The sequence below is a fragment of the Rhinolophus hipposideros genome (assembly GCF_964194185.1).
Source record: "Rhinolophus hipposideros genome assembly, chromosome: 3".
Classification (NCBI taxonomy): domain Eukaryota; kingdom Metazoa; phylum Chordata; class Mammalia; order Chiroptera; family Rhinolophidae; genus Rhinolophus; species Rhinolophus hipposideros.
Window position 1 is genome coordinate 83,276,233 of NC_138049.1, and position 11,188 is coordinate 83,287,420.

The following is an 11,188-nucleotide window of genomic DNA, read 5'->3' on the forward strand; positions in this document are numbered from 1 at the left end:
TACAGAATGCTTTCACAATCATTTCTCAGTGATCCTATTTTATCATTAGATTCATGACAGTAGGGTATATAAAGACAACAGAGGTTGCACATTTAAATATGCGTCCTAAGTACTCATTTCCTACTTGTTCTTTCCTGATAAAAATTGGGGGGGGAAAGGCCAAAAATTAAAAAAAAAAAGGCCCCAAGTATCCGGGCTGGCTGGTGGCCCAGGTGGTTGGAGCTCCATGCTCCTACTTCCGAGGTCGCCGGTTCGATTCCCACAGGGCCAGTGAGCTGTGTAAGCTGCCGCTGGGTGCTGTGAGCTACCGTGTGCTGCCATGAGTGGCCGGCAGCTGCCCAGCAGCCACCTTGTGCTGCTGCGCCCTGTGCCAAGGGCCAACCACTAAGACTGAAAACAACCGCTTGAACTGGAGGGGAATCTGGTTGAATGAAGACTGTTTTTCTGGAAGTTGCAATCAGGAACATTTTCTGAACGTGGAATTGAAATGTTAAAAGTTCTAGGAAGGTTTAGGCAAACGAGAAAGTCTAGGACCATTTGGCAGAAACTGGAGAGTATATTTATGAGAGATGCATGGATGATGAGAGAGAGAAAACAATGAGAGAGGGAAAACAAGTGAAGAAGTAAACTCTACAACGTGCTTCTACATTTTTGTTTCAATAGTTTTCTCATAATAGACACTTATTAATAGAGCTGCTTGGCAGGTGTGCCCAGATTCTCTGGCACTCTATGAACTCTGTGAAGTGGAAAATTATAACTGATTTTGCAGAGCTCGGAAATCAAAGATGGTACTATTCTCAAAAGCAACTTTCCAATGACACAGAAACTAGGAATCCAAGAGTTTAAATAATCTTGTTGAAGAAAAGCATTCAATTTAAATTCCAGGCCTTGCATGAAGGTTCTCACCGTACAAGCAGACTTTTCAAAGTCTCCCCATCTCTCATGCCTTTTGAGAGTTTTGATCTAAGTTTACCCTCATTAGGACAGGACATAATTTCATGTCATTTGTAACTCTAATACTGAAATCTCTGAAAACCCCATCTACAGAATTATGTGTATGCTTAGTAAATTTACTCTTGATTGGTAACTACACTGTTCATTTGAAGCAACTGTTAAAGAGAAAGTCCCAGTGAGTCACCACTTCTTTTATCCCCACACCTTCTTCCATTCTTGCCCAAATCACCTCTGACTTTGATCTAAGAAAGGGGCATTTTCTGAAATCACAAAGACCTTCTATCCTTTGTTTGCCAACAGGCTGGTATACTATTTTAGAAATTCTTAAACTTACATTGTTTTAAGATTACGACATTCCAAATTTAAATTTTTGGTAGACACTCCCCACCCCCCCACCCCCAAAAATGTGTTCTTTGAAAAATATAGATGCAGTGAAGTAATAGGAGATTAACTGAATAAAAAGAAATGAAAATCTAGGGAAAATTGGTAGGCAACATTTAATCTCAGGCACAAGAGTGTTTTTTTGTTTGTTTGTTTGTTTTGTTTTTGTTAAATAAGCAAACTCTAGCTGCATAAGCAGGGAATTAAATATTGGTGGAAATTCAAGACAGGGTTTTTTTTTTTTGTTCATAGCAGTTAGATATAAAATAGATAATAACTGGAAGAAACCTGAATAAGTGACACAAGTTAAGAGGCTGCTGCAGTAATCCAGATGTTCATTTATTAAAAGCAGTTTATAAGTATCCACAGTATTAATGGCACTTTATTAGAGACAAATTAATGCTTACTTGAACTAAGGCAGTGACTAGACATGGAAATGGTCCTATTGAATATTAATGAAATGATTCAACCAACTCAGTGCCCATTTCTTCTTGAGGCCTTTATTCCTAAGTTTGCTAGACTTTACGTATTTGAAACAAATCCACAGTTTAGGATGCTTGCCTAAACTAAACTGCATTAAGAATCACGGGGAGAATTTTGCTGATAGTTGCTGATCAACTGCTTCTCAGTCTGTACGGAGATACAGAATCTCTGTACGGAGATTCCGAGTTAAACAGCACCTGGGTGTACAGAAGGGGGTAGGAAAGATGGTGGGGAGCAGTGCAGCTTCCTGCAGGTTTTATCAAAGGCTCTATTTCTGTCAGTCACCAGAGAACTGAAACCCATCCCAGTCCTGCAAGAATGCTTTTAGTGAGTTGTGAGGTCTGTTCATTAAAAGAAACGAATGAACCAAATAGGCACGATTATTGATCATTTCTTTCCTTATGGCTGTAGACCGGAAGTGGTTTTCAAGGGTCCCAAAAGCTATCTTCAATTTTGTATTTTTTAAAATTTGATCTGCAGCATTGAGGACACAACTCATTCTAGCTACATCTGATATGTTCTATCAGGCCGTTTGGAATGATTGTTAATGAATAAAGGAACATATTTGAAAGCCTTTTTAATCCCTCTATATACTTTAAAATTTATATCTAACTAAATAAAAGACAAGACACCTAGATTGTTAGGAAAACTAAACTTTAGTCCCATTTCTGACTTTGGCTTAAAGCGTGGATCTAAAAAATCTAAAAGATCCAAGAAATCTAAAAAGGTGGCTGAGAAGTGAAATCTCTCAGACATTCTCCTTCTACCTTATTCACATAATATTCACCACTTGGAATGTTTAAAGTAATATTAATTACAATCACTTGCTTTTTGGTATTTTTATAAAACTGTTGAAGTGGTGTAAATGAGTTTTCTATTAGGTAACTTCTTTTCGGAAGTATAAGATATTCAAACATACTCAGTGACCAAATCGGCAATTTTAAATACTTGATTAATATAAAAATACTCAATCTATACAGTAATATATACCCTTTTCATAAAGAATTGTCCAAATGATCAGGTTCCCCCCCCCCCCCATTTTCTCACATTCGGCAAGCATTTGTTGATCCATCTTATGTGTTAAGTGCAGTACCAGGGACTGGGCACGTGGGGGTGTATAGGACAACTCCCCATTCTCAAGGAGTTGACAGTCTAGTAGAAGAGACAACATAAACTGGGACACACAGAAAATGTAAAAAGTACGACCACCGAGATGAGCACTTAGGAGAATATGTAAGTCAGGGTAAGGGTTTGTATTGTAATGTTGTTTATTCTTTTTCCAGCATATTTAAAATCCTGACAAAAATCTCAGAAGTTTCCTATGAAAAACGGCAACGTGAACATGTGACTTTTATAAACTCGTCAGTGTCTTCACAGTCTTTAAAAGGCTTAAAGGGATCTACTAGTTTCTTTTATCTAAATTCACCAAATATTTTCCACATTTTGACATTCCTAGGAAATCTTTTAAAGCCCACCACATTTTATTTTGGGAGTATCATTCTGAGTCAAAATTACTGTATTTGTCCCCCACCCCGCTTCTCTCTCAATTTTTCCCTAAATAAGTCTAGATGCATTTCTTTTCTTTGGCTTGTAAATATGATTTATCTGCTTTTAGAAGGAAAAAAAGGGAAACACTGGAAAACCTGTGGTGCATTTTCCGCTTCAGTAAATGGGTCACACTTTGTCAAATACTGAATATATTAAGCTTTTGTGAAGTTCTATTTTTTCTCAAATACTGGTTTGCCACACTGGATATCAAAGGGTAATTTATTTTGTTCTAAGTAAGCTTTTACTCAGTCCTTTTTTTTCTTTTTTTTTATGTCAAATCACGAATACTTCAAAAAAGATAACTCAGATAAATTAGAATGTTTAAAGAAAAAGAACATTGTTTTTGACTTACATTTGGGCAAGTGCACACTGCCCGTCATATTTGGAGATGATTACTGCAAACAAGGATTCAAAAAAATATCTGATTTATTAATTTTCTTTTGGCAGTGATGAATTTGAGGTGATCAATCCCTGAGAAAAATGGCCCTGTCAAAAAGTAGGTTCTACCAACAGGAAGATCAAAAGTTGCCATCCTCTTGGGGACTGAACCTAGAGCACACGCACCAACAACTATAATTACATAGAAACAAAGGTACGAATTACGTATAATCAAGAATATGCCATTTACATTGTTTGTAACTGTTTTTAAATTGATATGAACGTTTACTTTTTGACTCTAAATTATTTTTAATTGTTTATTGCTATAACCTTATTTATTAGGATGAATTCAATGTCATTCTATTAAACTTCTCAAGCAAAATGATAAACTAGGACATGTACACATTCAAATTCAAGAAGTTTTTTTGTTCTAATAAAGCACCTCGCACAGTGTCTGGAATAGCATAAGTGCTCATTAAATTTCTTCTTCCTCCTTTTCTCCATTCTATTTATCATGATAAATTATTTTAAGTGGGGCTTAATTCTCATCCTAAGACTAACCCAAATGTCACATAACACAATCTTTTCCAAAAATCATTTTGGTATTAAAATAATATTTATCCATTGCTAGATATAGTAAAATTTATTTTAATTCACAAATTTCTGTTGGCCATACTCACATTATTTGGCCAATCTTTTCACAAACCTAGGCATTCCTGTTTTCTTTTAGAACATTTCATAATGTTAAACAACCACCGCAGCACTGTTAAAGGAATAAATGGGCGTGCAAATGGACACTAATACCTTCATCTTGGAACCAACTTTTACCTTCTTCCCTGTTTCCATCTATTTTCATTTCTCTTTCAAATCCTGTGTTTACATCTCACAAGAGTTTCATAATCTTTGAACCAGTAATCAGTTGAGTGCCCTCTGCCTTTGTTGATTGATTTATGGCTTTCTTCCCTCCTGTTTCAATCAAATGACTTCCTCCTGACAGGGGGAAAAAAAGAAAAAGAAAACAAAATTTGAGACAAATTCAGATCCTGACTCACATTTTGACAATTTGTGTTTTCCCTATAACCGTCATCCTAGATTCAGGTCTCCATGACCTCACACTTAAGTTGTTGACAACACATATTACCTTCCTGCCTCCAATCTCTTTTCATCTGATTGCCCTACTGAGAGAAAGACTTAGAAGCATTTCTGCCATATTGTTGCTTCCAGCTTAAAATCTTAGATGATCTCTTATTTCTATCAGATCAAAATTCTCCAGTTTGACAGTCAAGGGCCAAAACTAACTCGTCTTTGATAGCACTGATATATTACTTGTCACAACTCAACAGATAGCCCTGTCCACAGTCACAAGCACATGTATTTGATATTTAAACACGTCTCAGCCACTACTTTTCTGAAAATATTTTCTGACCCTTCCCCCTTGTCCTTTATGTCGGTTAGGTATATCTCCCTTCCCAGAGTACCTCCGGCAAACACGATTTCCATCAGAGTGGAACATACTGTAGTGTCATTTTTTTTGCTTATCTGTCTGTATTCCTCCAGTAGGATGTAAGTTTCTTGTGGGCAGAAACATGTTCTACTCATCCTCATAGCCTGTAGGAAATGCTCCAAAATAATTGTTGAATAAACATTTCCTGAATTAGATATTGTGTTTCTGATGCCAAAAAACGTACTGATGTGTCTCTTCTGGGTAAAATGCTGCCTTTCTCTTACTTTATCCTTTTTCTACCTCCTAAACTTGGATCAAATTTAACTTCTTTGAAAATAGATAGTCATCAAAGAAAGGGAGAAATGTGACTTGGGGCTTCCAATATAAAACCTAAAATAATTTGTTTCTAGCAATACTGCTTCTCACTAAGGAGCTTAAAAAGCCACAGAATTGAGAGACAAATAGGCAGTGTATGCAGAATCATGAAATTCTGACATACAGCTTTGGCACTCAGCTTGGCCCCTGGAAACATTCATCAAACTCCAAGATATTATTTGGGGCATTTTACGTCCTCCATGCATAGAGCCCCAGCTCTTGGTGATATGATCAGATCTATTCCCTGTTTACCTCTCTGGCCACTGTCTCCTGGCCACTCTCTTCTCTGGTCCAATGTCTGAGGACTACTAAGAGAGGAAACCCAATACATCAGTACTTATTCTAACATTTCCTCATTTCAAGCACAATTTCAGAATTTCACTCTCCTCTGTAAGCATATACCACACTGTTGCCATAACACAACCTTTTATTGCATGTGAGAAATTTCCCAAGAAGCCTTTCTCAATCCTGTACCTCTGGTTTGGTTTCAGATATTCTACTCCAAAGATAATTCCCGTTCACCATGGAAGACATTGGGACTTCCAGTACTTGGAGCTGGGGGCCTTCACCAGAAAGCAGTCATCCATCTGTGTTTTTGCTCTTCCGTTTCTGAAATCAATTCAGGTCCAAGTATGAGCTTCAGTAACCAGATCTTGTCATACATCTGTAAAATTGGGAAATAAAGAAGTGTTTAAAATATGTATATGTTTACATTTCTTTCTACTAGTCTGATTTCTTGCGGCTCAATATAATGCTTAACAAGTAACTGAAGAAGCAGAAATAAGACAGTAAAAATAACAGAAATTTTCAGTTGTCATCTCATTTTATAGAGCATTATGTCAGTACATAGTTTTGCTATCGCTTTGAGTTGATGGGAGTTCATTTTAAAATTTCTTACTGAGGGTTTTCAAATGTGGATTGACCCACAAACCTGTAAATTGTTGCAAGTACTATTTGAGAGAAACCATTAACTCAGGTGTAGGGATGGAACCACTACAAGATTAGATTTGACAAAGCAAGATCTGTAAAAATGTATTTCCATTGACAGTAAGTAAAAATAATGTGGACTCTTACAAGGAAATTTGAAATTTATTAGATAACACTTACCAGAGAAGTAAGTTTTCACTATATCTCTTCCCTTTATCTTTATTTTCAAACACATTCATCTTTATTCACAGATTAGATGTGCTGTACTTTAAAATTCAGCTATATAGCATCCTAGTATTATTATCGATCAGAGAGTTTCAGAACATCTATAGCTCTTTAAAACAAATGTAGACCTAACACCCCAAAACCCATTTGCCCAAAAGGCTTAGTAAATTCCCGGAAGTCACTTTCAGGATTTGACTTTTTTTTCCAAGGTTGCTTTTTCTCACAGAAAAGCTATTTCTCCCTAAGGCATATCTCTATTAAATGAATGCTGAATCGTGTAGCCTTCTTGATTAGTGAGACTGGATTCTTGTTTTTCTTCTCTTTGCCATAAAATAAGAAACTTAAAGAATGGCAATATTTAGTCTTCGATTATATGTGGGCATGCAGGTAGTGGGAGAACATATGCCAACTTGAGGACTGCAAAGCTGCTGACGAATGCTGGAATGCTTAAATAGTGTTTGGAGCATGGTGTCCTCCGTGTTCGGAAAATAGTGAAGGCTCCTGTATTATACATATAAGTGCAAGCAGGATAGTAAAGACACTATCACCTCTAAGATTTCAATGACATTAAATTATTGGGTTGATTAGAACAGCTTCAGAATTAGTTATTTTCCCCATCTCCATTATTTTTACAGGTCAGACTTGACTGCTTGTGCTGATTAGATAGAAGAAAATTTATATAAAAATGGAAAACTTTATGCACTTTTACATCTTAGCCCTTGAGCTCACACTCAAAAAAATTATACTGCATTTGCCTCTTTTCAAATTACCATGGCACAGTTTTCAAAAGAATCTGGAAAAAAAGTAAAATACAATTTTCAGGTGGTCTACTAGACTAAGAGCCAAATGAGAACTGCATACAATACTTACAATATGCATACATTATGTGCTAGGAGAATTCAGAAGTAAGAGCAATCCCTGAGGAATGAAAAGTCCAAGAAGGCTGACGGAGGTGGAGCTTAGACAAGCAGAGAGGGAAACGGAGCATTTCAGTCATGCAGTTTGTTCAATAGAATGGAGATGGACCCATATTGTTGGGGAGCAAAGTAATAAGTAATTGGATTGGAACAAAGGATTCATTTTGGAAGTAAGAGAAGATAGAGTTGAAGAGATGCGTAGGGACCAACTTATGGGATCCTAAAGAGTTTGGACAGCAGAAAGACATTTATTCAACAAATAAATGAGTGCCTGCTATTTGAGAAGTATTACAGTGGACGCTAAACAGACATCTCTGAAAAAGGTGTTTGAGCTTGAGCGGAGTAGTAGGATACGGACTAGATTACAATAAGGATAGACCAGTTTAACTTGTATTGAACTGAAGGAGAAGCATATGAGAACTGTCATGGAGGAAAAAGAAATTGGATTGAATGACTGATAATGTGGGAAGAGAAATAGAAAGTTCAGCAAATAAGTTGGTTGGACATTAGAGAGGATTATGCTTTGCTTTAGGATTTAAAGAATGGGCAATGCAGTTCTGATGCTAACAACCAAAGTTAGGTCAAGTGTGACCTAAGTTAGGTCAAAGTTAGGTTAAAGGTCAAGACCCTCTCAACACTGCCCTCACTTCAGACTCCAGGCACAATATCTAGGGTTCCCAGACCACCCACACTTGGAACCAACTGGCTACAAAGTTGGGGGTTCCCTCAGATTTTATAATTCTCCAGAATTACTCACAGAATTCAGGAAAGTGCTAGTTTTATTACAAAGGATTAAAAATCAGAACCAGCCAAATGAAGAAACATATAAGGGAAGATCTGGAAGCTTCCCAAACATGAAGCTACTGTGTCCTCAATGTGAATCACCCTCTCAGCATATCAGTGTACATCACCAGCCAGAAAGCTGCACTAAGCATCCTTGTACAGAATTGTTATTGGAGTTTCATTATAGAGGCATGATTGATTCAATCATTGGCTATGAAATTGAACTCAATCGCCAGCTCCCTCTCTCTCCCCGCCAAAGGTCACACTGATATCACAGAACTCAAATCCCCAAACCTCTAATCACGATTGGTCTCTCTGGCACGGCCAGTCCTCATCTTGACTCCTCTTGTTAGTAAAAACTATCTAGAGGCACTCCATAAGCCACCATTAGCATAAATTTAAGTGTTGCCCAAGAAGCCCACCATAAATTAGAAAGACACTCCTATCATTTGGGAAATCCAAGGATTTAGAGGATCCCTCCCAAAGCAGAGACAAAGGCCATCCAAATTTTTTGTTAGACAATAAAATGAATTTGAAGTAACCCTAGCCTCTTTCAGGTGGAATCTCCAGCAGATAATTGAAATTCCAAAGCAAGCTAGAGAGAGAGAGAAAAGAGGACTTAGAGATATGACTTGGGTCAGAAAGTAAAAGGTAACACAGTATAGATAAGTGTTCATAGCTACTCAGCAAGAGGTACAATTGGGGGCCAACTCCTTGACAAGAGGATACACCTGGGAAAGCAACCCAAAGGCATACAGTGTATTTTTCTAAAGAAATCAATGCTTAGCCTGATATTAACATTAGCTTGGATAGAAACAATTCTTTTTTCATCTTTCTTGATCAGATGTCTAAAATGTAGCTTTTACAAGCATATTACAAAAAACAATCCCTAATGAAAATGTGATAAAAAATACGTAAATCCAAAATTGAAATTGCAGGCATTTAATATTTTATTCTTGTTAGACAAATGCAAAAGTGATGAGGTCAGCATTATTAATGCTCCCTTTATTTAGAAAGTCCTACATAGGATTATTAGGAGTAATGGTAGATGGTAAGTGGCACCACTCTTTTTCTACCTCTTGGTTCTTGGGCCCATACAGTCTTTCTATTCAGACCTATGACTTGGTGTGCGTAGTATGTCCTGAAGTATGGTAACCTATCTATGCACAATATTGCCATCAAGCTAGCATTCCGTTAGAAGGTTATTCCAGCATTCTGCGACATCAGCTACCTCTGTATGGTGCAGTATGTGATTCAGTCAATGCAGCCTGTGGTCATCGGTCCATTCCTGTAGTGAATTTGTTGTGAAGTGGATTCCCTGTCGGATGACGTTATGAAAGATTCAATGCCTATAATAGAGCTTCTAATAAGCTTCCACAGTGTTGCTGACTAAAGCTCATGGGAAGGTAAGTCAGAACAGTAAGTGTACCCATACTCATGACAGATAGCTAGCCCTGTGAGGATGAACTCTTGGCCCTTTTAATGAAGCAACCCAGTGTAATGGAATTGTTAACAAGTGTTCACTTGGTATCTGTTGCTGGAAGGTTGAACCTTCTAGTAGTTGGATCAGCTTTGGTAAGTGGGAATCCATGCTGTAGGGCCAATGTATATCCTCCATCTCTGCTACTACTGGGTTAGTATACCCATTTTGCCAATTCTGGCTAAGAAATCACTAGCCAAATATTTTATTTATTTAGTTAATCAGTATCTCTGCAGTAGGAGATGGTTTCTGGTTGACATTGACTTATAATACAAAAATCTTCAAACTCTGTGTCCTCTCCTATTTGTCTTTCCACATACTTCTACTCCAGAACACCTTGTTCTCCCTGTTCTAATCCTTTCTTTTCCAGTCTTAAGCCATTGGCCTCTGCCCAAGAATGTGCATGCATTTTCACCTCAGACCACTCTTCTTTCTCCACAAAGTAGATAACCATGTGAATTGCTTGCAGCTTCAACCATTGGGAAGGATTTCTCTCTCCACTGAATTTCGAAGCCACTCCTGAATGTTACAATAATGCAGCCAATATCCATTTCCAGCTCACATCCACGTATCAAACTGACCTATGCATAATCCAAACTGAGGCTTTTTTCTTTCTTTAGCTGGTCATATCAAACCCATCCTCCATCAGACCATATGTGCAAACTGAGGGAGGGCCACTGGTGCAACTGTGGTGGGTGACAAAGTGGTTTGGGCTATCTGCTTATGTGTCATACTCATTCTCTCTGGTCCTGCTCAGGTTCATCCAGGATGTACTATTTCCATCTTATGATGGAAAACTGATGAGCCTGTTCAACTTTGACTTGGCAGGTCCAACAGAGCTCAATTTATAATAGATAGTTCTGAATGCATGGTCATTCATTACCCACGGACAAGGTTTCCACTCTGTCTGTACCAGAACTCAGTAGTACTTACAGCAGGAGTGGTTTCTCAGAATGCATATACCCCTCTGCTGCAGATGGTGAATTGCCTTGCTCCAGAACCCCAGGGACCTATGTTGTAATTTTCCCCACTAGGTCTTATAAACTCCAGACTGCATCATTATCTGCCACTGACATCTCTTACACCATAAAATCTGCCACAAAGACTGAAGGAGTCTTTCCAGTCTATACTTGCGGTATTGTTGCAGTATCCTTACTGTTAGAACTCCCATCTTCTTAGTCAATGGATTTCATATCAGAAAATTTGTTCAGGTACAGGAACTAAGCAAGGAATCATGTCTTTTATAGAGGTGACTTTTTTCAGACTCATGATTTCTCATTTTTACCTTCTCCT

General features: G+C 37.7%; 1 protein-coding gene across 4 annotated transcripts in view; it reads left to right on the forward strand.

Annotated features, from left to right (window-relative positions):
- The window catches only part of KHDRBS2 (KH RNA binding domain containing, signal transduction associated 2), a 542,840-nt gene extending 536,584 nt beyond the window's left edge, over positions 1-6,256 (forward strand). For all 4 annotated transcript variants that reach the window (XR_013993122.1, XR_013993123.1, XR_013993124.1 and 1 more), the window contains 2 exons: positions 3,814-3,958; positions 6,055-6,256. The gene's annotated coding sequence lies outside the window, so the exon portion shown is untranslated. The remainder of the gene's footprint in view (positions 1-3,813; positions 3,959-6,054) is intronic.
- The last annotated feature ends 4,932 nt before the right edge of the window (positions 6,257-11,188 follow it).